This window comes from Halyomorpha halys, unplaced genomic scaffold, assembly GCF_000696795.3.
Source record: "Halyomorpha halys isolate HHAL.00 unplaced genomic scaffold, Hhal_1.1 Scaffold287.1, whole genome shotgun sequence".
Classification (NCBI taxonomy): domain Eukaryota; kingdom Metazoa; phylum Arthropoda; class Insecta; order Hemiptera; family Pentatomidae; genus Halyomorpha; species Halyomorpha halys.
Genome location: NW_027111053.1, coordinates 1,201,390 through 1,226,480, shown reverse-complemented (window position 1 = coordinate 1,226,480; position 25,091 = coordinate 1,201,390). Strand labels below are relative to the sequence as shown.

General features: G+C 31.6%; 1 protein-coding gene across 1 annotated transcript in view; it reads left to right on the top strand.

The window, feature by feature from the left end:
- Positions 1-25,091, top strand: part of LOC106680787 (neurensin-2) — a 67,099-nt gene that overhangs the window by 12,264 nt on the left and 29,744 nt on the right. The gene's annotated exons all lie outside the window — the stretch shown is intronic.

Sequence of the window (25,091 nt, the reverse complement as noted above, 5' to 3'; positions counted from 1 at the left end):
GTAACTATGTGTTTGTATCTTTTTTAGCCCTGAAGAAGCCCTGCAACGTGGGGCGAAACGTTGGCTCATTAAATTAGTATATTTCTACTATTTGAGTTTTTCTTGACCGCACCCGGACCATATTCCTTTCATCAATAATAAGATATAAATGAAATACAAGTTAATTTTGAATTTACGTTGCATAAATAAACATAATATTTATTTTTAGCTCCATCAAGTTTTTTTTCTATTCACTTTAAAAGCACAACAGAGATAATTGGACATGAACATGAAAAGGGGAGCAGTAAGGGAGGAGATTCTATTAAGATGGCAGATCTGAAGACATAATTCCTCAAGCCCTGATTCAGTTTCTTGTTCTGTACAGGCGCACAGCTGCAAGTTATTTATGTTGGGAGTGAACAAGTTGTGGCTGTATATCAGTGGTACGATAGCACGCCTAACTCGGGAGGAAAGATCGCCACTCGTGAAGCGATAACAGGGCTCCATCCAATTGTTCAATGAGTTTGCCGGAGTGGGTATCGTATCAACACGCATGGATATAAACTGCCGCAGAGACTCTCTGCCGTATCTTTAATGTTCATTGTTTAGTTATAGTATCGTGATAAGAGGCTCGTTTGTTAGTTAGTGTTTATACACAATTAAACGGTTTGTTTATACATTTCTATACTTATCCTTCAAGATTAAGTTGAGTTCTCAAATAACGGACAACTTTTAGGTACAGATTTTAAACAACTAAGACATCCCCAAAAATTTAATAATTTTCTTAAATCAACTGAGCCCAAATTTAATAATACAATTTTAAATTAAACTTTTTTGAAGCCAACATCCTCGTATTTCGGTTATTTTAAATGATTAATTATCCTTCATCGTTTGCGCTAAGGAAAAGAAGATAAATATAAACTCTGAATTAATTCGATATTTGATTAAAGGAGAAAATAAATTATTTCACCTTTCTATGGTTGTCATATTAATAGTTTATTTTACTTTTTTACAGCTGTCATCAATTACCGATTACAAATGTGTACAATCAGTTGTATCCCAAACTCTCCAATTCAATAAGTTTAGAATTTAAAAAGAAAATTATTTAATATACGATCTCAAATGAATTATTTGTTAAGTTGATGAGGTAATTAATATGCCTGGAAACTAAAAATTAGCTGAAAACACTAAATTGTCGAAAATTATAATACCATGAATCAGTGGTTCCGAAAATGGGCACCGAGTTAATGCCACTTTCTCAAAATATTAAAACCGTCCATATAAAGGTTCTTTAAATGATTTCTAAAACCTAGTTCGTTTGCTTAGTGAATTAGTTCCACTTCAATACATTTAATGTTAATTGATATTAATATATTGGTAGTACATCGCAAATTTTATTTTCAATATTATTTAGAATTTTGCGATGGAATATGAGTATTAAATGTTTGGTTACTCGAACTGTCTTTTCTCCAACGAAGAAAGGGTCGTTTGCCTAATAGTACAAGAGCCCAAGAGGAGAAAAAAGGCAGATATCTCACCCCAATTTTTGATTACTTTAATGATAACTATCTATAATTAATAGTCAAAATTTATGAGTCTGCCAAGTATAGGTAGGGGGAATACAAAATGGCGGCTATTTCAAAGTGATAAAAATACTAATTTTTCATTCGGAGCTCAATATCTTAAAAAGTAGGAGCAACACAAGAAAACCTAAGAGAAAGTCATTTAAAGAAGAGTAAATTTGCTAAAATATCAGCCCTAATAGAATTATTTACGTTAAACAGTTTTCGAGATATAGCTTTTAAAAAAGCGACATTTCATAAAAATGTTGTATGGGACGTACTGAAAGACCAGTAGTTAGTGAATTTATTTTGAAAAATTATATCTCAAAACCCATTTGACGTACAGATATCTTAGCACTCAAATTAAAGCTATTTTAATGAGCTATAAAGTAGTTTATGATGTTTATCTTCGTAGGAGTAATGGTTTCATGAAATTTGCTAAAATAAATTGATTTTTAGTTGTTCGGACAAATTTTCATTTGCCAAATTTATATTCATATGTGAATATCATAAAAACTAACTACCCTTACGAAGATAAGTGTAATAAATCACCATAATAAGTTAAATTTCCATTATTTGGAGTACTGGCAGATATATCTGCGTCTTATGGATCTAGAGATATAGTTTTTCAAAAATTCAACATTTTATACGAACAACTAGAAATTAACATTTTGTGAGTTTATTTTGTCAAATATCATAAAAACTACTACACTCCTACAAAGATAAACATTACTAACTATTTTGTAGTAAATTTAACTAGCTTTAATTTGAGCACTGGCAGATATCTGTACGTCTAATGGTTTTTGAAATAAAGTTTTCCATAAATCAAACTTATTGTCCGAATAACTATAAATCAATTTATTTTTGCAAATATCATAAAAACTACTATTCCTACGAAGGTAAAGGTCATAAACTTCTTTATAGTCCATTAAACTAGCTGTAATTTGATTGCTAATAGACATCTGTACTTCACATAGTTCCTGAGATATAGATTTCTCAAAATAAATTAACTAACTACTAATCTTTCAGTAGATTTTTTAGAAATTTGACTTTTTAAAAAGCTATATCTCGAAAACTATTGGACGTAAATAGCTCTTTTAGGGCTAATATTTCAGCAAATTTACTCTTCTATAAATAATGTTTTAGATTTCCTCTTAGATTTTCCTTGAGTATCCAAGGAACAAAACAAAACCATCGCGATATTGATACTTCAGTTCTATCCTTCAGCGACAATAGACAGTTCCCATTCCCTTCATTAAAATATAAATATAACATTCTTTTTTAAAGTGATGTAGCGAATGTACTTCTTCGAACAATAGACCGAAGTATTTCATTTCAAGTTCAGTAAATAATTGAAAGGGCAATATTTAATAATGGAAGAATTCATCTAGGGCTTAATCAATCATATCAGACGATGCTTGAATGCCCTTCACGAGGCTCGTGTAGCCAGTCGGCTTCCAAGTACTGTTTAATATTCAGAGAGAAATAGATTGTCCCGTAGTAATTCATTAAGTCAAAATTGCGTTATTAATTAGATGAGAGAGGTAGCTTATATTTTTTTTTTCAAAATTTTGAGGCAGGGAAATACTGCAGAAGCACATTTATTTTAAGAAAGCACGTTCCTGGTCTTTAATCATTAGGGGAAAACCTTGCGGTTCAGTTTGTTTGCTGACTACAACACTGATATGGTCAGCAAACATACCGAAAAGCAATAATACTTCCTGATCAAGTACCAAATCCAGAACCCTCGATAAAATATTTATATTCAAGGGAGGAAAACTGATGGTGTTTCAAACCCATTCAATATGATTTGAAACTGATAATAAAACGCTTAAATTAGATTGCTGATTTTATATATATTTCTTGTTAGAGAGTGGTTTATATTATTAATAACACAAAGTTCAATGATTCACTTTTACTTTAAAAAACCTCCAAAGTTTCGGCCCTTAGAACATTTTCAAGAAGACAGCCTTTGTCATTATAAGTTATAATTCATTAAATTGTCTTTTTTGGAGGCTAATTGCCCTTGTCTTATATAAACCACATAATTTCAATACAAAAACAATCCCACAAAAATTGTATTTCCTTTTCTTTTCTATATATATTGATTGTATAACAATATATTGTTTATATTAATCTTGAGGTTAATAGAAAAAGAAAAATAATTTTTGTAGAATAGTTTTTGTATTGAAATCATGTGGTTTATATAAGAAATTAGCTTGCAAAAAAAACATTCTAATGATTTATGACAATTCAATGGTTAAGGTTTTCTCTTTGAAAATGACCTAAGGGCAGAAACGTTGGAGGTTTTTGAAATAAAAAGTGAATCATTGAAGTTTGTGTTAATAGTAAAATGCATACATTTAACTTTTTTTTTTTTAGCGTGAAGATTTAATCCTAGTTTTTTTCATGCTTAAACTGAACAATAAAATATTTTTGTTGTAAAGAAGGGCTTATAAAATCATTTCTGGTGATAACTATAACAACTTTAGTAAGAATGTAGCTGTCACGTCACCAAACATGATAATAAATGCTTTTTCTGAATATTTCATATCATAAATATGAATATTTACAAAAAATGGCGACATTACAGAGCCTTAAAGATCTACAGCTTTGATATGGTTGGTATCTGAGAAGCAGTTATTTATCCTTAAAATGGCTGCGCAATCTTCAAAAATACATTGATTTGTTAAAGTAGGCCTGTATGCCAAACTGTACAGAAAGTATATTATAAATCAAGTAGAGCTAGAATCTTGTGCTTTAATTATTTACAATTAATATCCCTTTACAATAAACTCAATTAATATTTCAAACTGACGAGAAGTTTGAAATGGCTCTACAGTATAACGGTAATGGACAGAGACAAAAATGCATAATAAACTTTGATTTATAAATAATTGTTTTCATACTCCTATGGTTGTTATGGCAATAGGTAGAATTTTACTTTTGCTAATCCATAAATGAAATGAAGTTCAACTCAAAACAAGATGGTGAGTGAAAGTAGTGTTCTGTACCAGAATGTTTTCCAAAATTCCTATTTTTCTTTTTTCTTTATATTTTATATAAAGAATTCATATTCATTTTGGTATCTTGTTTTGACTATTCAGAAAACAATACGATGAAATTAACTAATTACACTAAAATAAATAAATGAAAGCTATTGTTTGTTCCTCCCTTCATGAATCTCAATTAACAATTAAAACAGACTATTCGTTGAAATTAATGCATGTTTAAAATGCAATAGGAACCCATGAAAATTCAGTAATTGACTGTACCAACATAATTCTATTCCCAAGGAGAGCCACAAGCACTAATATTGGTCGGCTAATAGCTTCATTACAATTTTCAATTCGTCACTCACCGAACAGCCTAACATAATTTCGGTTTGGATATTCAAAACAGCGCTTGAACAAGGTGGCCAATGAGGACATTAATATTCTAGGGAGATGAGGATGCATTCTGCTATGGCTGATACCGTCATAGCTAACTAGAGCTTTATCCTTGATAACTATCTTTGTGGTATTTGAGATGAACTGGGAATAGCAACCAGAACTATAAGACTATATGTATATTAAATCCAATTTCTAAGTAATAAGGCTAAGTTCATAACATTTTATGATCATCATTAGGAATGATGATATTTTATAGACTTAAATAATAGGTTATTTTAGATATACCGTATTATTGATATATATTGCTCCTTGAGAGATAACATTGCTCCATTGCCATTAAAAGTTTCGAGTTGCTGAGAGAGGCACTCCGCTGGCAGTGAAAGGTCTGAAAGGGAATAGAACAAGAGCCGGGGAGAAAAAAAGTTATTTCACCCCAATCGTTGGTTACTTTAATGAAAACTATGCAATTACTAGTCTAAATTGGTGAGTCTGCCAAGTAAAGGTAGGGGGAATGAATACAAAATGGCGGCTGTTTAAAAAAAATTAATTTTTCATTTCGTACTCTATATCATTAAAATTACCAACTACATTAGAAAATCTAAAAGAAAATCATTTAAAGAAGAGTACATTGGCTAAAATATGAGCCCTGATAAAGCTATTTTCGTAAATTAGTTCCCGAGCTATGGCTTTTTAAAAAGCATTATTTCATAAAAAATAAGTATTTATTGAATTTACTTTAAGAAATCTATCTCAAAAACCATTCAACGTAGAGATGTCTATTAGCACTCAAATTAAAGTCAAAAGCACTATAATGTATTGGGTTGCAAAATAAGTTTGTAGCGTTTTTCAATATTCCAAATTAATCCTCTCTGAGTTTATAAAATCATGTTTACTTGGTCAATAATGTTTACATGTTCTAAAAAATTATCAGTTAAGGTGCTTTTGCGCATCAGTTTCAACCGAGATTTCTTAACTTTATCTGGTATTTTGTTTGTTCAAACTGGAAGAGAAAAAAATTCATTTTTGTCATGAAATGATTTTTTAAAAGGAAAATCCGCTGCACAGACGGTTAACAAAATTAGCAGTGTGCATGGCGATGATGCCTTAGGAGAAAGCTCGGTTCACAACCGGAAATTTTGACTTGGAAGACGATTCCCTCCTGAAACGCTGAAAGATCCATTTTTAAAGATGTTGATAACTAGGGTTGAAAAGTGGCTCTTGTACAATAACATTTTGAGGAAAAAGTTCTGGAGAAAACGAAGTGACCCACCGTTAACGACTCCAAAAGCAGGATTACATCAAAAAAAGGTTATGGTGGATTGGAAAGGTGTCCTTTATTCTGAGCTTCTCCAACCCAACCAGACCATTAATTCTGCAGTGTACTAATACTGTGTCCAGATGGAACAATTAAAGAGAGCGGTTGAGCAAAAGCATCTAGCATTGACTAATCGCAAAGGCATAGTTTTGCATTACGATAACGCCCGTTGTCAAGTGTCTTTGCAGACCCGGCAGAAACTATTGAAGTTTGGGTGGGTGTGATCCACCACCCCCACCCTATTCACCAGACCTTACACTCTAACAGAATACACTTCAACTAAACACTAATTCGCTCGAGGACTGCATAACATACAAAGAGGAGTTCATTCGGCAAGGCTCTAGGAGGACGGAATTAAAAGATTATCTGAAAGATGACAACATGTAATAGATCAAAATGGGTCATATATAATTGATTAAAAATATTTACAAGAGTCTGAAGTTTTTATTGAAATCACCCGTAAAAAAATGCTACGAACTTATTTTACTCCCCGATAGTTTATAACCTCTAACTACTTCAATTTTAATGATATTTTACAAAATAAATTGACAAAATTTTAATTTATAGCTGTTCGGATAAAAGTTTTGATGTTTGAAAAAATACATCTCCGGAACCATAAAGAACTTAAGAACTAATTTTAATTTAACTTTTACTATAAAGTACTTTATGACTCGGATCTTCGTAGTAGTAGTAGTAGATGTGATATTTGCATATATAATATAAATTTTGCAAATGAAATTTTGTCTAAACAACTAGAAATTAATTTATTGTAGCAAATATCATAAAAACTACTAAACCTACGATTATAAACTATTTAATAGTACATTTAACTAGGTTTTTAGTAGAGTGATAATAAATATCTGTACGTCGAATGGTTTTTGAGATATATATTTCTCAAAATAACTTTTGATTTTCCAGTGCATTTTTTATGAAACGTTGCTTTTTAAAAAGCTGTATCTCGGGAACTATTGGACGTAAATACCTCTATTACGGCTGATATTTTAGTAAATTTACTTTACTCTAATGTTTTAACCTCTTAGGTTTTCTAGTATTGATGATAGTCTTAAAGATATAGAATTCCAAATTAAAAATTAAGTTTTGAAACAGCCGCCATATTTTATTAAAATTGAAAACCTGAAAAAGTTGAAGAATAATTTTTAAAATTAAATTTACGGTTTTATCAGCATTTAATGATACTATTTCAGGTCTTGAAATCGGGTAACTTAACCTGAATCTTGAATCCAAAGGAGCGAACAGGAGAGCATTGTCTATTATTTAACAAATTCCACTTCAAATGAATCAGAGACAAAAATGTAAACATTCCTTAAATGCTTCTGAATCCAAAACAAAGGAATGGGTTTGTGCTCGAATCTTGAACCTATTCTTATATAATCATCTAAATATCAATATGTGTGTTTGAGTGAAAGTATTAATCGTTAAGATGAATATTCGGATTAAAACATAACTAAATAATCTTGATTAATTTAAAAAAAAAGTAATGTTACATTTTTTACAGCACCAATGTCAACGGATGGTAGCTAACATGCTACCATATCTGACCATTTTAATAACAGGACACAACATACAAGCGTTCGACCCGCGTACCCAACAAAAAATATTAATATAGCACAGCAGGGTTCTCCAGTTCTTCACGCACACATTATTTTTCTTCTTTTTTTTTTGTGTGTGTTATGAAATCGCATTATTTTATATCTTTTATTATATATATTAGGTTTAATCTAATGGTAGAATCATTTTTCATCACATGAAAATGCCCATAGCGGATTTTCCAACTCTGTTATGTTTTTTTTTGGGCGAATTAACATTGAAAAAATTATTTGTCTAATATCATGATAAATGGTTTTACAAAATCATCGTATGAGACCAAACATCGCTTTTAAAAATGTATACATTCGAACAGTAGATTTTTTAACGGTATAAGAAACAATGATAATCTTATTAACATCAGATTTTTATTTCAAAAATTAATTTTGGGACTACTGCTTTGCAAAAAAAGAAATACATTTGGAGAAAACTGTGGTCTAAAAACGAGGATATTATATCCTTTTTCCAGAAGGCATTACAAATGAAAGCGGAAACAGAAACTGAATACCTGCTTCTATCTACATAACAACACAAGTAATAAACGTCAGAAATAGTGCTCGGAATAAAGTTACACTTCAGAGTATACCACTGTGAACTAAAAATTATCATTCTTGAATACTTTATAGTTTTAACTTTGTCACAAACATTTGGCCGGACAGTGGTTGACGCTTTGGTTAAGGCTAATGTTCACTTAGTCTTTTAATTGTTTAGTTATTGAGACTTCACACTCATCAGTATGTGTCTATTAATTTATTTATGTGGTAGCTTTAAAGAGTATCATATGCTCATTTAAAAAAAAAAAATAAAAAAATCCGAACACTAGTTTTGCGAGTTTTTCCTTACTCTTATTTCCGTAAGGATTAAAATTAGGGTTTTCGTTTTTTGATAACTGTCGCAATAGTCAGCTTTTCTTTTCACTTATGCCATCTTAAAAAAAAAAAAAAAAAAAAAAGGAATCGCTGTTTTGAAAAGTATGAGGATACATTTCATCTCAAAGTTAAGTTTTAAGCGTAAGTAGCCTGATGCGCTAAACAAATTTGTTAAGGACTAGAATTACTTCTATGATATTCTATGATAAGATGGCATAAGTGAAAAGAAAAGCTGACTATTGTGACAGTTATCAAAAAACGAAAACCCTAATTCTTCCTTTAGTTAATAAATAAATTCTTTCATACTTAATAATTATCCATTCATTATTACTGCAAACAATGAGATATGGTTCTTTCAAACAAACAAAATTGAAGGTAATATACTCTATGAGACTATTCCAATCAGAATAAGACCTATCTGATGTTAAAGGCCAATTGGGTTTGCACTATTATTGTGCGTTTAACCAAAATCGTGAGACTTTTCTGAAAAAAAAAAAAAAAAAAAAAAAAAAAAGGAATCAATTATATGAGACACTCTTTAAACATGGTATCTAAAATTAAATTTAAATTGATTTTTTTTTTTAATTTAAATTATTTAGGACTGATTTTATAAACTGCTAATAGATTTTTTTAAGAAAATTATATTCTTAAAATAATAATGTTGGAATGAACCTATGACAAGTGACTCCTGGTTGAAGCTGAAATTGTAATCAGCAAATATTTCAACATTGTAAAAGTTTTCAGTTTTATTTGTTTCTTTTTAGTTGTCAACTGGAAGTGCCTCACGGTAAATAGATTTTAGCGAAACACATCTATCTATGCTATTTATATACACAAACAGACAATGCTGCAAATAAACAGCGACACAGACACAAACTGAACATTTTGTGAGGCTTAGTTAATTGGATTCAAAACGTAAATTACCATTGAAAAGTCAAATTCAAAATTTTTCCCGAACCTAACATCCTGTCTATACATTTAATGTGTATATAAGTGGAAGAAACGAAGTCATTAAATTCAAGCTGTTTGTCATTTGCTACCCCGCTTTTCAAAATTTAAATTCTAATATATAATTCATCAAAGCAGTTGTTGAGATCAATTTTATATTAAAATTACCCATAATCTGAAAATTATTCGAATGTTATATGTTTGTGAATTTGCAGTGATCCAGCATTGGGTAACTGAAATCAATCGTAAATCGTTTTAGATATCTTGTGCCGAGCTAACACCTGATTCGGTGAGAAATCAATCGGTTACTTATTAACTGTAACTGGGGACTTTTCTTTTGGAATATTCCAAAAACAAAACAATTGTTCATTAATTTAGTACATTTTTAGTTTTGTCTTTACACCCATCGCTTATTGATAAACTGCTGAAGTATCCGGTCTCTGAGAAGCTTTTAATTACCTCTCTCCCTCACCATCTCATTCTGTCTTTCCTCCCTCCCTCTCTCACTCCTCTGTTTCTCTCTTCCATTGCGTACTCTCTCTTAAAACTCATAATATTCATTTATTTAACCTTTTTTTTTATCATTTAGCAATGCCCCCTCAATGTTTTAAGCCACTGTCAAAATTATTAATCATACATTTCCTACAGATGTAACATATAAACACAGAACAGGGGCTTAAAGTATTCGCAATACCACTACAATCTTTGTTATGGCATTGCGATTACTTTTGTCGTGTATTATTATATAGATATATTGTTATCATTATTAAAAAAACATCACTTTATTGAATATTTGGACCAGTTCATTCCAGCATATTCTTAATATACAATTCTGCCTTGAATTATCTCTTCCAAGGATAACTCTTCAATATCCAGGCACTGTAGATCGGATTATATCGAAAGGATTGGATCATAATTGGATCTACACGGAACAATATCTTAACCAGTTCTTGGGTAGATCTATCCGACGTAGTGTTCTTCTATGAAGATACAACAATTGTAGAGTTTTCCTTTATAAATACTTCCTCTTCTTCGTAAATACATATTTCAGTGATTCTAAAAGGGAAAAAGGTTGAATGTGTGGAATATGTACTTCATAAATAATTGGAGTACATAAGAAAAATAATTTAATAAAATACAATAAAGTTATAATTATCCTATAAAAAAAATATAAATAAATCGATTAGTATATAATAACCATTAAATACATGCGAAGCAAAAGCAGTATTTAATGACATAAATTTTTTTTTAAATGTGTAGCCACCTTTACAGTCCGCCGGTGTTCCTCAAGGTAGTATCTTAGGTCCCATTTTTTATACGATTTATACAGCTGACATCCCAACCCACCCTAACACAGTCCTAACAACATACGCTGATGACACATGTAAACAACGACCCAACTAATGCATCACAAACACTACAGACACACATAACATCTATGGAGGGATGGTGTCAAAACTGGAGAATCAAAATAAATCCTGACAAATCCCATCAGATCACCTTTACTCTCCGTCGTAAACCTCTACCCTCCTGTCCTACAGTATCCTTTCTAAATACTCCACTAACGCCTGTTGAACAGATTCGATACTTAGGACTCCATCTTGACAAGAGACTTACTTGGAATCCACATACAAGATTGAAACGACAAGAAACTGCTCGTAGATTTCGATTGCTACAACACCTACTTGACAAACGCTCTAAACTTCCTATTCACTACAAAAAATTATTATACACTATGATAATCAGACCAATTTGGACATATGGAATTGAGCTCTGGGGCTCTACCAAACCATAAAATTCCTTCCGCATCCAATTCTTACAATCCAAGATCCTTGATGCTCCTTATTACGTAACAAATAAACTACAAAGACCTTAACATCCCATTCGTTGCAGATTTAGCCCAAAACAGATATGCGGCTTTTCATTTCAAACTCCATATCCATCCTAACCTATTAGTTCTTAATCTCTTATCCTTAATAATTCCTGATAATCCTTCGAGGCGTCTGAAAAGAAGATGGCCACGGGACCTACTACTTTAAATTAATGCTTGAAGTATCACTAATGGGTGGTTCCTTCCCAAGATTCTCAAGTGTAAATGAAACATTCCACATATCTACTTATTATATTTATTATTCTGTACAGTTATAAATTACATTAAGTAAATAAATTTAAAACATATGTATACTTTTTTTTTTTTTGGTGCATTGGCAAGAATCCTGGAACGCAAGTCTAATGTTTTTTTAGCTATTTTAACTTTTAAAAGTTTCCTTGAAATCGATGAATCCACGTGCGTAACCCATCCTTATAAAAAAAAACTATAAAATACCCCATCCCATCAGATATTTCACATTTTATTCAGTTCTTACCCATTTGTTCCAGATAACATTTTAAAAAAAAATTATTTCTGCGGAAGAAATGAACAAAATTATAGAATTAAAAATACCCTCCTCCCCCCAACCAAAAAAAAATAGACCACGCATCTATTGTTATGATTCAGCGAAAATAAAATTAAAAACTGTGGAGGTTAGGTGGAGGTGGAGTGAACATTAAATCTGGGGCACCCTGCACATTAAGATACTGGCAAATAGATAACAACCTATACGTCACAACTTACCCTCAACCAGGAAACAGATTGTGCGTGCACAAGCAAGTCACGTAATACATAACAAAAATAGGAGAATCAGATATTCATTTACAACGCCTTAAGTACTTATATTTAGCCATGTTGTTGCGTACGTAGAAAATATGCATGGTTTTGATACTGAAGGGTTAAATCCCTTACTTACCGTTCTTTAGATAATAGAGCAAGAAGCTTAGACCATATCTATAAATCATGCTTTTTAATAATACATAGATGTCACTGTATATGTTGTTTCACAGATCCAAAGTGGTATAGATAGAAAATGAACAGTTTTGAGAAAAACAAAAGTTTCAGTTAAATTTGAAATACGTCCCGATAAATAGATACTAATGCTACGTACTTGTATGTTTTGTGTTTTTCTTTAATTGTCATGATAAGTTGATGAGCTTCTTCAAAAAGGTAAGCAACACTTCATCAAACTTTTCAGGGCTAAAAAAAAAAGAAGTCTATTTACGACTTTAGCGCACTTGCTCGGCCTCCACTGGCTCACTACGAGTAATGCAGCAAGAGGGATGCGCTGGGATCTGTTGAGCTCTGCTCTATCCCTCACACGTGGAGAATTGAGTGGGCTCAGGGATCCTTAGGTCGATTGTGTAAATATTGTATATAAGAGTGTAAATGTGATTAGAGATTATATTATTTTATCATTATGTTATTTTATTTATTTATTTTTTTCATACACATAGTTTGATTATGTTCATTTTGTTTATCCTTCTGTTTGTATATATTTTAAGAGAGATTTTTTTTTTTATTCATTTATTTATTTTAGTCTTATTTTATTTTATTTTAGTGTGAATGTGATCATTCATCACTATTACCTATTGCCCACAACAGTGTGGCAGATTGTAATATCTATCAATAAATAAAAAGTATTTAAAAAAAAAGTCTTATCTATCACCAAATTAATATATTTTCATCTGACTTTAAACAGACTTCTGACTTCGTTAACGGTTAAAGTAGAATAAATAGCTTACACCAAACAGATTAGGTAAAAAATATTTACACACAAATATGTTTGTAATTTAATAATTTCGTAGGTAGAAATTTTTTAGAGTCCTCCAATTATTAATGGACCGATGTTTTTATCTTCGAACAAAACTTGCAAGGGTCCAAATACCCTCAACATTTTCGAGGCCATAAAATTCAGACTTTTATATTTTCTCAGCACTTTCAGAACATAAAATATGACTAAAGTGTTTATCTACAATATAGAATATACGGAATAAACTCTATCCAATACAAAACTTTTGGCCAAGGCGTTTCCTTGGGGGTTTGAAAATGAAGTCTGCCACATTTACGAGTGCTTCGGGTAGGTTTTCCCGAAGGGATAGAAGAAATTTGAACTTTATACACCACACATTGGGCAGAATTACCGATTTAGGTAGAATAAAGTCAACCTCACAAATTTTCTCCATTGAATAGTGGTTGTTTGCTATGATAGTTGGGATGTCAAAACGGTTTGATAAATGTTACCAATGTTACAATAGAAAAAATGTTAACACCAGTCTCACATTTCGAATAAATCATTTCCCATAATTTTTCTTTTAAGACCGATTCTTACTTAGACAATATGGATACTTAAACTAAAAAAAGACAATTGGGACCACTAAAATAAAATATTCAAATTATTGTCTTGTAAAAACGTAAATTAATTCCATTATAAAAAAAGTATATAAGTGGCGAAGAGTGGAAGGATGGCCATGTTTTCTGTTGAAAATTTCTCCTTTATTATTGTATCTTTTTGATAAAAACTATTAATTAATAAATAAATTTGATAAACTGTGCTTTTGATTTTTCAAGTACAGTGAATTAAATAATGGGATTGTTTATGGCGCTCTGGTTAGAAGGTAGAATTATTTGTCAGATCGTGACTTATTATACTTTTGATTACGAAAAATCTGTAAACAAATGTCTATCACAGAGAAAGAAAATCTTAGCATCATAAAGGTAAAAATAAATACAAAGTGATCAGATACGAGTACAAAGAAAGAGATCAGGACATCAGTTCAGGATTCAGTTGGGGTGGCGGATGGTGACTAAATTAAAACTAAGCTTTAGGCCTTGCTATAATGAAAATACAGTAAGATACATTTTTCTGCCATTCTGAAGCTGCCATAAAAATTTCTGAGGGATTTGTGAAACGATAACAAAACGGTTTTGAATAATTTTAAACCTTATCATCTAGCTACGAGTTAAACATAGAAATATTCTAAAACTACTTTGTCTGAATCCAGAAAAGAATAGTTTAACCAGTGATCTCCAAAGTGTTCCCCCACGGCGCCGCGAAATATTCAATTAAACAATGCAGCATTTTTCTTGGAATTTCCAATTCTCGAATTTTTGCCCAACAATCTTGTAAGCTTACAAAATTCCAAGAATTTAGTACCTTTCATTGTTTGCTTCCCATCTCATTAATAATTTTAATAATGTTAATCATGAATGGACGTTCAATAAATTTTTTGTGAATTTATAATTCGTGTTTTATTTATTTTTAAACATACCAAACCATGATGGTTATCCAGTCTCAATATGGACATTACCGAAACAGTTGAAATTAAATATTTTATATTGTACTATTATCACAAGGAAAATAGTAAGAATCTGTTTTTGAATTTTCGCTGTTAAATAGGTAATCGTTTTTAAAAAGGAAAGTTTTACAATTTTTCAAGAAAGTCAAACATTTAAATAAAAATCTGATGTATTAAGGCCACCGCGGAAAAAAATCGATTATTTAGGGAGCCGCAAACCGAAAAAGATTGAACCTCTGGTTTAAACTATGATATCCGTGGTACCAATCCTAGTTACTGTGAATAAGCTGTCCTTATGTCACGTCCCACAAATTGTCAAATTTCATTTAGTTTTTTTTTTTAACTCAATAGTTAGGAGTATTTTAGATACAGATTGAAAAGCATTTGAAATACGAAATCCAATTTAGCTTTTAGTAATACTATTAAAACCTTTCTCTTTCCAAATTCCATGAATATAATCTAAATTTCAAATACTTTAAGTTTTTAATATTGAAAAAATTATTTAAAAAGCATTTTTTTCACAATTTTTGCATGCCATCATAGCATGACTAACGGACGATGCCGTACCATAAGACATCGCACATGAAGCACATTATGGAAACTAGCTAATTTGTTAATACATTGCGATAATATTGGACGGATAATGTTATCGTTAAATCGCCGAAATCACTAAAACCTCTCAAACAAAAAAAAAAACAATAATTTCATTATGGAATGCACACTTACATAGATGGATTGAAGCAGGACTGTTTATGCAATTATATGATATTTCTATCATCGTTCATTCTACCAACGCTTCTGTTATTAGAGTCTTGATATTGTGTGTAACGTATGTTTACGCCATTTTTTTTTTTTTTTTTAGAAACATAGAATGCCTCATTTAAAACGCTTCATTGGTGAAATTAAAATAAGAAACATCACTGTTGTATCATCGTTCGAAGATTAAGCCGATTAGCAATACTGGCACTTTCTTTAATTTAACCCCTCCTAGTGATAAAATAATCGCTTATAGTTTGGCATATAGTATGTTAGAATATCTCGAAAAAACATGGACATAATAGTAAATGATATTTAAAAAAACAAAGATACACGCAAAAAAACTACATACAAATTGTAAAAATTATAAAAGTTTTTCTCCTTATGATTCACATATGAATCACTGTAGGTGGTTGGATTCAAGGAATGGATCTGGAAATGGGAAAAGTGTAAATGGAAAAGCAAGATAGAGGGTTAGAAGGTGGGGGGGAAGGCTATAGAAAGGGAAAGAAGACCCAAACTGACCATCAATCATAGGGGCAATGGAATGGTAAGGAATGACCTAGACCACGCAATCTGTCATCCTCCACAAAGACCCAACGCGCCGGTTCCTACTCAGTCCTGCTGTCAAAATCCAATACACTCCTACTGTCTCTAGTAAATTCCTACGTCAGTTTCATCTATTTACTGTTTATAAGACGTTTTTTAATCTATGATTCAAGCTCCTCTGTTCTGCAAAAATTTAAAACTGTAGGAAAAATCTGGTACTGAACTTATTAATATTTTACTCTAATAAGAATATGTCTCTCAAGGATACACACTTACGGCTATTTACCTGTTCAAATTTGAACGCCAATTTTTTAAAAATATTATTGCAAAATAATTAACTTTTCTAAAGAGCAAGGAAGACAAGCCTTATCAAAAATAAAAACATACTGGGAAAATATTATTAAATAATTAAAATATAAATGCAAAAGGAATATTTGCATACTTAAATTTAACAAACAATTGTGAAATGTGCAGTGATCATTTTTTCTTGCAATGTGACGAATACGAAATCGCACAATAAAATACTTCTTCAATCTAGCTAGCCAAAAGGCTATTTTACCAAATACAGAAGAAACACATATTAAAATTTTTAAAAGAAATTCTGTAAAATAATTATTCTATAGTAATTTGTTGTTTATAATTTAAACGAAAACATTAACTGAAAGTCTTCTGGGGAGAAAATAATTTCAAAGTAAGGTTGAAATTAATTGACTAACTAGCTCTGTTTAGACAAGAAGTTGGAATTTCTCACGAATCACCGGCACAACCAAGTCCATTATTTAGAGAGTTAAAGAGTATTATAGACTTTTCGGTCTTTCGTAAGAATCTAATTGAAGAAATAAACGAAATAGTTAATAACTACAAAAATGGTGTCTTATCACCCAAAGCTTATTATAATAAATAGAGGGAGGAATGTTTGTAAATAAACAAATAAACACATATAATGAAGATATTAATTTATCAACTAAATAATACCCTTCAAAACTAGTCAATACCTATATTATATTTCGAAACATTTGTGTTTTCTTTGAAGAAATAATGTAACTTAAGTGCACTGCACTGAAAAGGACACAATGCCTTATGTATGTACATAGTATCTTATGCTGTCATTGAATTAGATGAAATGCACAATATTTCACATTATGTACTAGGCAAAGCAGATTATTAAAATTTAGCGATATTTCGATTCTTCGTGAAACATAACGCAGGATCCAATCACGAATTTAAAAATAACTGTTACAATTAAAATAGAGACAGTTGGTGATGGATGTACAATGAACATTATATGTTATATTTGTACATTTATAATCTCTACGTACGATTCAGCAATCAGAAACTAGGTTTGAATGGTTCCGCATATTTATAAATGAAAAAAACGGGCACTGTGAGTAAAAAATTAATTAAAATTAGTATAAACAAGATACATTTACAATAAGAAGAACCCCTATCGTCTAACATTACAACACGGTCATAAAACAAGTAATTTTATACCGAATGGAGAGCACACGTCTCCCTAGTCTGGAAAAATTAGAGAGAAGAGAAAATAGAGAGAAGGATCCTGAGTAGAATCTATGGGCCAAAGAAAACACAGGAAGGCTACTGGTTACAGGGAGATAAATGACCTGGAAAACGAAATAAGAATCAGAAGACTGAGATTCTACGGGCATACGATGAGAATGGACCAAAGCAGACTAAACAAGAAACCCTTTTACAGAATCCGTTAATATAAAAGCGTAGGAGGTTATGTCAAGTAAATGAGAGAGGAAACAAAGAAATTGAAAATAATAGACAAGGATAGAGAACAATCCGGAAAAAATTGAAGTAAAAAATATTTTTGCGGCAAAAAAAAGAAAAATAGAAGGGTACTGCGTGATCGGAAGAGAGGAGGCAAAGGCACGCAGAAATGATGATAAGATACTGGGAGAGAAGAGAAAGAGTGAGAAGGAAAAGGTAATGAATGATATTCGCATGGTCTTGAAATGCCGTTCCGTGGAAAAAACTAAAAAAGCAAAAACAAAAGACACATGAATAAATAAGTTCACTATCATTATTGTTAACGCGTCATAATGTAAATTGTTTATTCCTTCCTAGCCGAGTGGGCTTCTTGATCATTTCTTTATTGAATGAGGTTTTGCAGTGCAAACTGTTATTGCTGAATTTTATAATTATCATTAAGAGCGTCGGCGACGAGACAATACCCCCGATAAATGAGTCATCGAGACCATTTCATTCAATATGTCTCCTTTTCAACCCCACAACAAACAAAATATTGGACGGAAGGAATGATTAAATACTCCAATACGTCGTTATCTTCAAAAGGAAAATTCTCTGTGTTCACTATTGGTTAAAAGTCTCATTATAAATATAACAGGTGTCATGCCAGCACTATCCTATGGAAACGGCACACTGACTACCAACGAATCGTCCTATTTCTGCTCCAGCGCACCTAAATTTCACTTAAATATTTTTTTGAAGTGATTTTAAGAAATAGACTTGTCATACTGCACGGTTGGTCATAGATGTGTTTATATATAAATATGCCCCTGCAGTTCGTGAATTATTCAGAATAGAAAGGACATAGACAATACTAAGGCAACAGAAGGACCGGTAAGACCAAGGACTTGAGGCTTATCACAACGCCTCTTAATAATATTCGTTCCTTTGAGAGCACTCTTCTGCTCCTCAATAAGTTCACGTTTCTTTTTCAATTTTTTTTTTCACATTGAGATACATGAAATAATTTAACTCATCAAGTTGTACGAAATACATTCGGTATCATCTGATATAAAATCTACAGAATACAAACAAATAATCATGAAAATATAGGGTGTCTGCTTGAAGTAATGGAGATAAAATTCATAGAAAAGTACATGAATATGAACAATCAGGAAACGTAATCAAAAATATTTTTTTATATAGTACACATAACGCTTTCTATAACACATCATTCACACGACAGAAATTCAATTTTCCTGAAGTGATCGAAAGACGAATCCAATCAAACAAGTATCTTGATGAAGTCTACATCATCTGCTTGAGTTACTTCCATTGTGCGGAACAAACTCAAACTCTCTCTAACTTATCTAATCTGTAAACTTGCTTTTGACGATGCCAGTTTGTTTTCAATGTAACCAACCGCTTTTCCACTTTGAGAGCGAAACAGGATCCCCTCGCGGGGTTAATTGCGAGTCCTGAATATAGTCAATTAGGCAGTGGGCTACCATGTTTCAACTCAAAACTTGGTAACTCATCATTAGGCAAAATTACGAAAATACAATTTTATTTGATTAATTCAAATATATAAAATATAAATTACCAAATTAAAAAGCAGTATTTTTTTTTAGTTTTCTAATTAATAAGTCCTCCATGTTTGAACCTAACTTAAAATAATTTGAGAATAAGACTGTCTAATTTATCGCTAGGCCCCTGCCCTGTCAACTAAGCAGAATAACTGAGTAGGTGACGAACCGCACTTTGATGAAGTGGAACTGCGGTCTCAGAGATTGGCTTGTTAGCGAGTTGAGCAAAGTTCGAACTGGGACACGACTTACTGATCAACAGATCCATACATTTGAACAGCGCTAATGTAACTTTTGGGTTTCCCGTATGACGAACCAGTGATCGAGTATTACTGTCAACAACTGAGGAATAATTAAACATCATCAAATGCGATTCCATAACATTGATTTATTATAAATTAATGACATATAATTACAATCAATTTTATCTCAAACAAGTATATACCAACTAACAAGAAGAAAAGTGATGTTCTTCATATTTAAACGATAAAAAAAATTATTGATAGCTTTGAGTTAAAACCTGAAAAACATTTCTTAGTCCCTGAGGGTTTGAGCCGTATATTTTCTTGTCAGAGTTACGTTTTTTTTTGCTATTCGTTTGTAAGGTCAACTCTTAGACTGTCCCTTTCAACTTCCACTTTAATAAACAACGATATGAAACCACAACTTACTATACTATAATTATCTTACAGGTTGTATATGAAAAAACAATAATTATCATTGAATTAGGAGTGGAAACATAAGTAAAATAATATTTTAAATATTACTTACTTACTCAATAGATTAAAACGTTACCACATAATGCCAACATTGCACTGGGAAATTATAACGTTCCCTTAAGAAATAGGGTAAAATTCAGTTTTGATTGATAAATTTTCGTTTTATTTTATAATTTTAAAAATATTTTTCTTAATGTTTACGTTCCATAAAACCTATCTACTAGCAAGAAATGATAACGAATTTAATTTTTAAACAATTAAAAACAAATCTGTATATTTTACAGCTACCAATAAAATTTAAAGAAATAAAATGATCTTTTTTTCCAACTACTGTTTAATTCAACAAAAAGAAAAACAATAATTAGTTTTTAATCATTTTTCACAAAAAAAAAGAAGATTAAAATAAGTTATCTACAGAGGAAACTAGAGGGTCAATAATTTGTAATTATTATTTAAACATGAGAAGAATATTGATTATTTAACATTTATTTTTACTTTCATTTAATTTTACTGGTTTCGAAAATTTCTACTATAAGTATTCGAAATCACCTCCTTAAATTTCTAAAAAATTCAAAGGCTTCATTATTTTTTTTCGTTTTAAATTGACTGATATCCCGGGTCGAGGAGTCAGTCAACTCCTGTATATTTAAATAAATTCATACAATAGCTATGGTAATAAAAGAACTGTATTCCATTTCCTAGTCTAGCAATTTTATGACAACATAGTAAAGAGAGAGGTTGACGACTTCAATAAAGTTCCAATGCAGGCCTTGTTCTCGAAGTTGAAGAGCATTGTTCTAGAATAAAAGCTAAGGAAAAAAGTTTTATCTGTTTGTATCTTTTTTAGCCCTGTATAGTGGGAGGAATCCCTGTACAGTGGGGCGCTATATTGGCTCATAATAAACAGTTTTATTGATATTTGATTTATTTTGACCACACCCTGATCTAAAACTTAAAAATAAAATCTTCTTTTTATGTAAAAAAATTTTTTTTTGAGCTAACAGCCTGCCAGTGTAACTCCAGTAGTACAGTGAATACAAACTACCAGTGATCATTATTACTGCTATATTCCAACTAAATATAATAATTGAGTAACATCTGAATACTTAGATGTCTAATAACCATTGTACTAGAATTATAATTCTCAATATGTAAATAACAGTTGTTAGATTTAGTTATGTACACATATTAATTATATGTAAACCCGATTCAATGTTCACAAAAATATAAAGATATGCCAGAGGAAAGTTTGTATGCTTCAGTTACCTCATATATATTTCTATTTTTAACAAATAATACCTTTAGGAAAATTAATGGTTCAATGTTATTAAAATTGTATCCGTGAAACCGTGTATTGATTAGTAAGCTATCCAGGAGCAACTCATTATACACTGTATAGTAGCTATCATCCAATTAGTGTAAGTTCTAACATTACGTTCTAGCTCCTGTTGTCAAGCAGCAGGGTGGCTAGGACATATGTTCACGTGGTTCAACACATATTGGCATGACATACATCCCTAACCTAAGGGAGATTACTCCCGAGCCAATAATTCGAGGACCATACAATATGCAATATTACAAAGGAAATTCTTCAATCACCTCTCTGATCTCTTGGAATACATTTTACATACCGAAACATTAGTTATAATACAAACTGATTGGAGCATAAAATATTGAATATATAGCGTATGAAATATGAGGCGTTGAGAACCAGAATGGATTATTCTTCTACATTTTTGCGAAAAGTGAGTTTGAAGTATAAAACTTTGTATATTCTAATCCACCAGTTGGCCGTATAAAGGATTTTATTAAACTCTAAACTATTAAGGAGGTACCCAGATACTCCTTCAATATGGCATTGATCTTAAGTTGACCGTGCAGGATAATCAAGTAAACGCCCTGATCTACTTCGTTACTGCGAATTGCTATGTAATGTGTAACTGATAACTGAAATGAAAAGATTTATTTTCAAAACTGGTCTATAACAGTGTGACAAATATTGTATAACAAATCTTCTAAACGTTTTTTTGCCAATATTACAGCTGCATAAGTCCTCAACGCCTCATAATACGAAACAAATCATGCAATAATAAAAAACCGGTATTCTTATTTGAAAAAACAATTGGCTAGCTACTTATAGATAATCAAAATCAATAAATTACGAAATTAACTACCTTAACTAACTACACACAGCAAATAAAAAAATAAAAGGACACTTTTTGTTGAATGAGTGTACTCCAGAATATGTTATGAAGAGAATCAATTTTAGTTAGGATTAAGATAAGCCTAAGAGTGGCTTTTGTTTTCCTCGACCATTTTTTTTTTAATTTGATTATTTTTTGTGTGTGTTATGGATCCTCTACTAGGTGAACAACTCACAAAGGAGCAAATAGTACATTTAGTCAATTTTCTCAAATAAATTTAATTAAAATTTGTTAGAGGATTAGTTCGCATTGAGATAAAAAATGATTTAGTTGATTAAAATGTAGTAGATGTAAGAGATAAAAAATCTCTTATATCTACTAGCTAGACCCAAGACAAGCACATGAGCAGGATAACGGCTACTGAAATGCGATTTTGCGAAGAATATTGGGTAAAGCTAGGAGAGATAAGATAAGGAATGAAAGAATAAGAGAAGAACTTCAGATCCCCTCAGTAAAATCAATGATTGAACACCGACAGCTCCGATGGTATGGATACGTCTGTAGGATGGGGGAAGACAGAGTGCCAAGAAAATGTATGGAGGCGAGGTCGACTGGTTGGACACCACAAGGCCCAGAAGGAGATATGGAACGTACCCAACGACTAGGTCTGGAAAGAAGAAAAACGCTGGCTAAAATGAAGACGGTTGCCAAGGACCGGGATGTGTGGACCAAATGGTTAGAGGCTCTTCCACGCTGAAAGGAACTTAATGAGGATGAGGAAGAAGAAGAAGATGTAAGGGATAGCAACAGAAAGTCATTAGAAATTGAAAAATTATTAACAGAAAAATGTATAGAACTAATGTCTTATAATTTGAATTTGAAGTTTTCTTTTATTGATTAGTTGCAAGATATGAGGCAATGAGTAAGTATTATATTCTTAAATGAGTCCAACTTTACTCTCTACTCAAATGACAGTGAAGAAAAGGTATCGGACATTACCATTGACGGTGGCTCAATTATGGAATGATGAGGAATTTTGAGTTACAGCTCACCGGGGCATAGGAGGGGACCGATTCATTTTTTAATATGATGATACTAGTCCTAATATTGTAAATGTAGTACATGTATCCAAACATCATTCAGGTTTCAGTTTGCAGCCCGAATTTGAATCCAATTGAAAATTTATGAGACCAACTAAGATAAAACATTCGAAATCGTCTTGTTTTACCTTGCACTTTAAGAGGGTTAGAACAAACTCTAAAAGTTGAATGAGAAATAATTTCATCAGAGGCACTATAATAGGCATAACAAGAACCTGGAGGCTGCGATTCGAGCCCACGGTTTCACTTTCTGCTGGCAGCGAACCATCAGCGAGGCCATTAATCTCGATAGAGCTCCACTTGCCGATGTAATAAGCTGTGCTATTTATCTGCGGGCTAAGGCACCTCCAGCATCCACACCACTGCAATGGCGGCGGCCTTATGATGGATGATCCTGGTCTATCGGCCGCTCTGTCGGCTCCTCGGGGCGGTAATGGTTCCTCCCTCTTGACTTCATAAAATGGTCAAGTTATACTTCAATCCTCCTGGTAACTGATCTTTTATCTTCTTATACGGTTTAACGGATATTTGAATATTAATAAAGGGCAATGGCTTATGAAAATCGTTTAAATGATTTTCATAAGGCATTGCCCTTTGTAACTTTATAAAATAAAATACTGACTCATAAAAAATAAAACCATCAATATATCTGGTTTTCAAACATGAAAATCAATCAATGTATGTTTTTTAACGCAAGACGTATAAGTTGTTTAGTGTTATTGGTTCCAAAATAAATCGATATACGGTTAAGTTTTCTAAGCTTTCTTCTACCAGTTAGGGATACCAACAAATGTCCCAATGGCGTTGAGAAACGACGAATCTGTAATTGTAAAAGTCATTAAATTCATCCATCAGACTAACTTAATAACCAGTCTTTAATTATTATAATTATCTATTTAGCTTATTTTTAAAATTATAACAGTCAGTTATCTGCTTTTCACCATCCTTTCCAATATCGTAACGATTATTAAACAAATTATAATTGGTGCGGATCAGTACACCATACCAAAGCTATGACTAAAACAACTAGGCCATACCAAAGCCAACAACCAACGGGCGTTGATGACCAGGCTGTTAAACGCCCTTTCAAAACTAACAAACAAACAAACAAATTTTCTTAGCGCGCCACTCCTCACAGAAGTCTATTTTTTAAAAAACAGGCTAAAACTCAAATCATCGATTCTATTTTTTTAGCTCTCAAATTATTGAAAAATGTAGATAATCTATTTTAATTTAACTATCTGATATATTCAATAGATATCCTAAAGTTTAACCACAACCCAGCCCATCAAAGTGTGCTTAATTCAACAAATCTGCAATTCAACAATCCCATGCCTCCAGTTCCCGTTGGTATTATAAATATTAACAATTTAAAGTACACAAAAAAAAATTAAAGACAAAGTAATGAATCGCCTAAGTCGAAATAAACTAGTGTAATTATCCATTAATTAGGAATAATAGGGGTATTCATGATGCTGTGTTAAATGGAAAATGTTATACCATGTTAAATATTATAAGTATAAGATTGTGAGTAGAGCTATGTAAAATCATGTTAAATGTCAAAATCATAAGAGCTCCTAGCGGCTTTTCTGAGTAACTTATTTTATAACCTTTCCTTCCAAAACTTCATGGTATTGTTTACTTCAAAGTTTTGATTAAAGTAATTTATTACACCATGCCAAAAT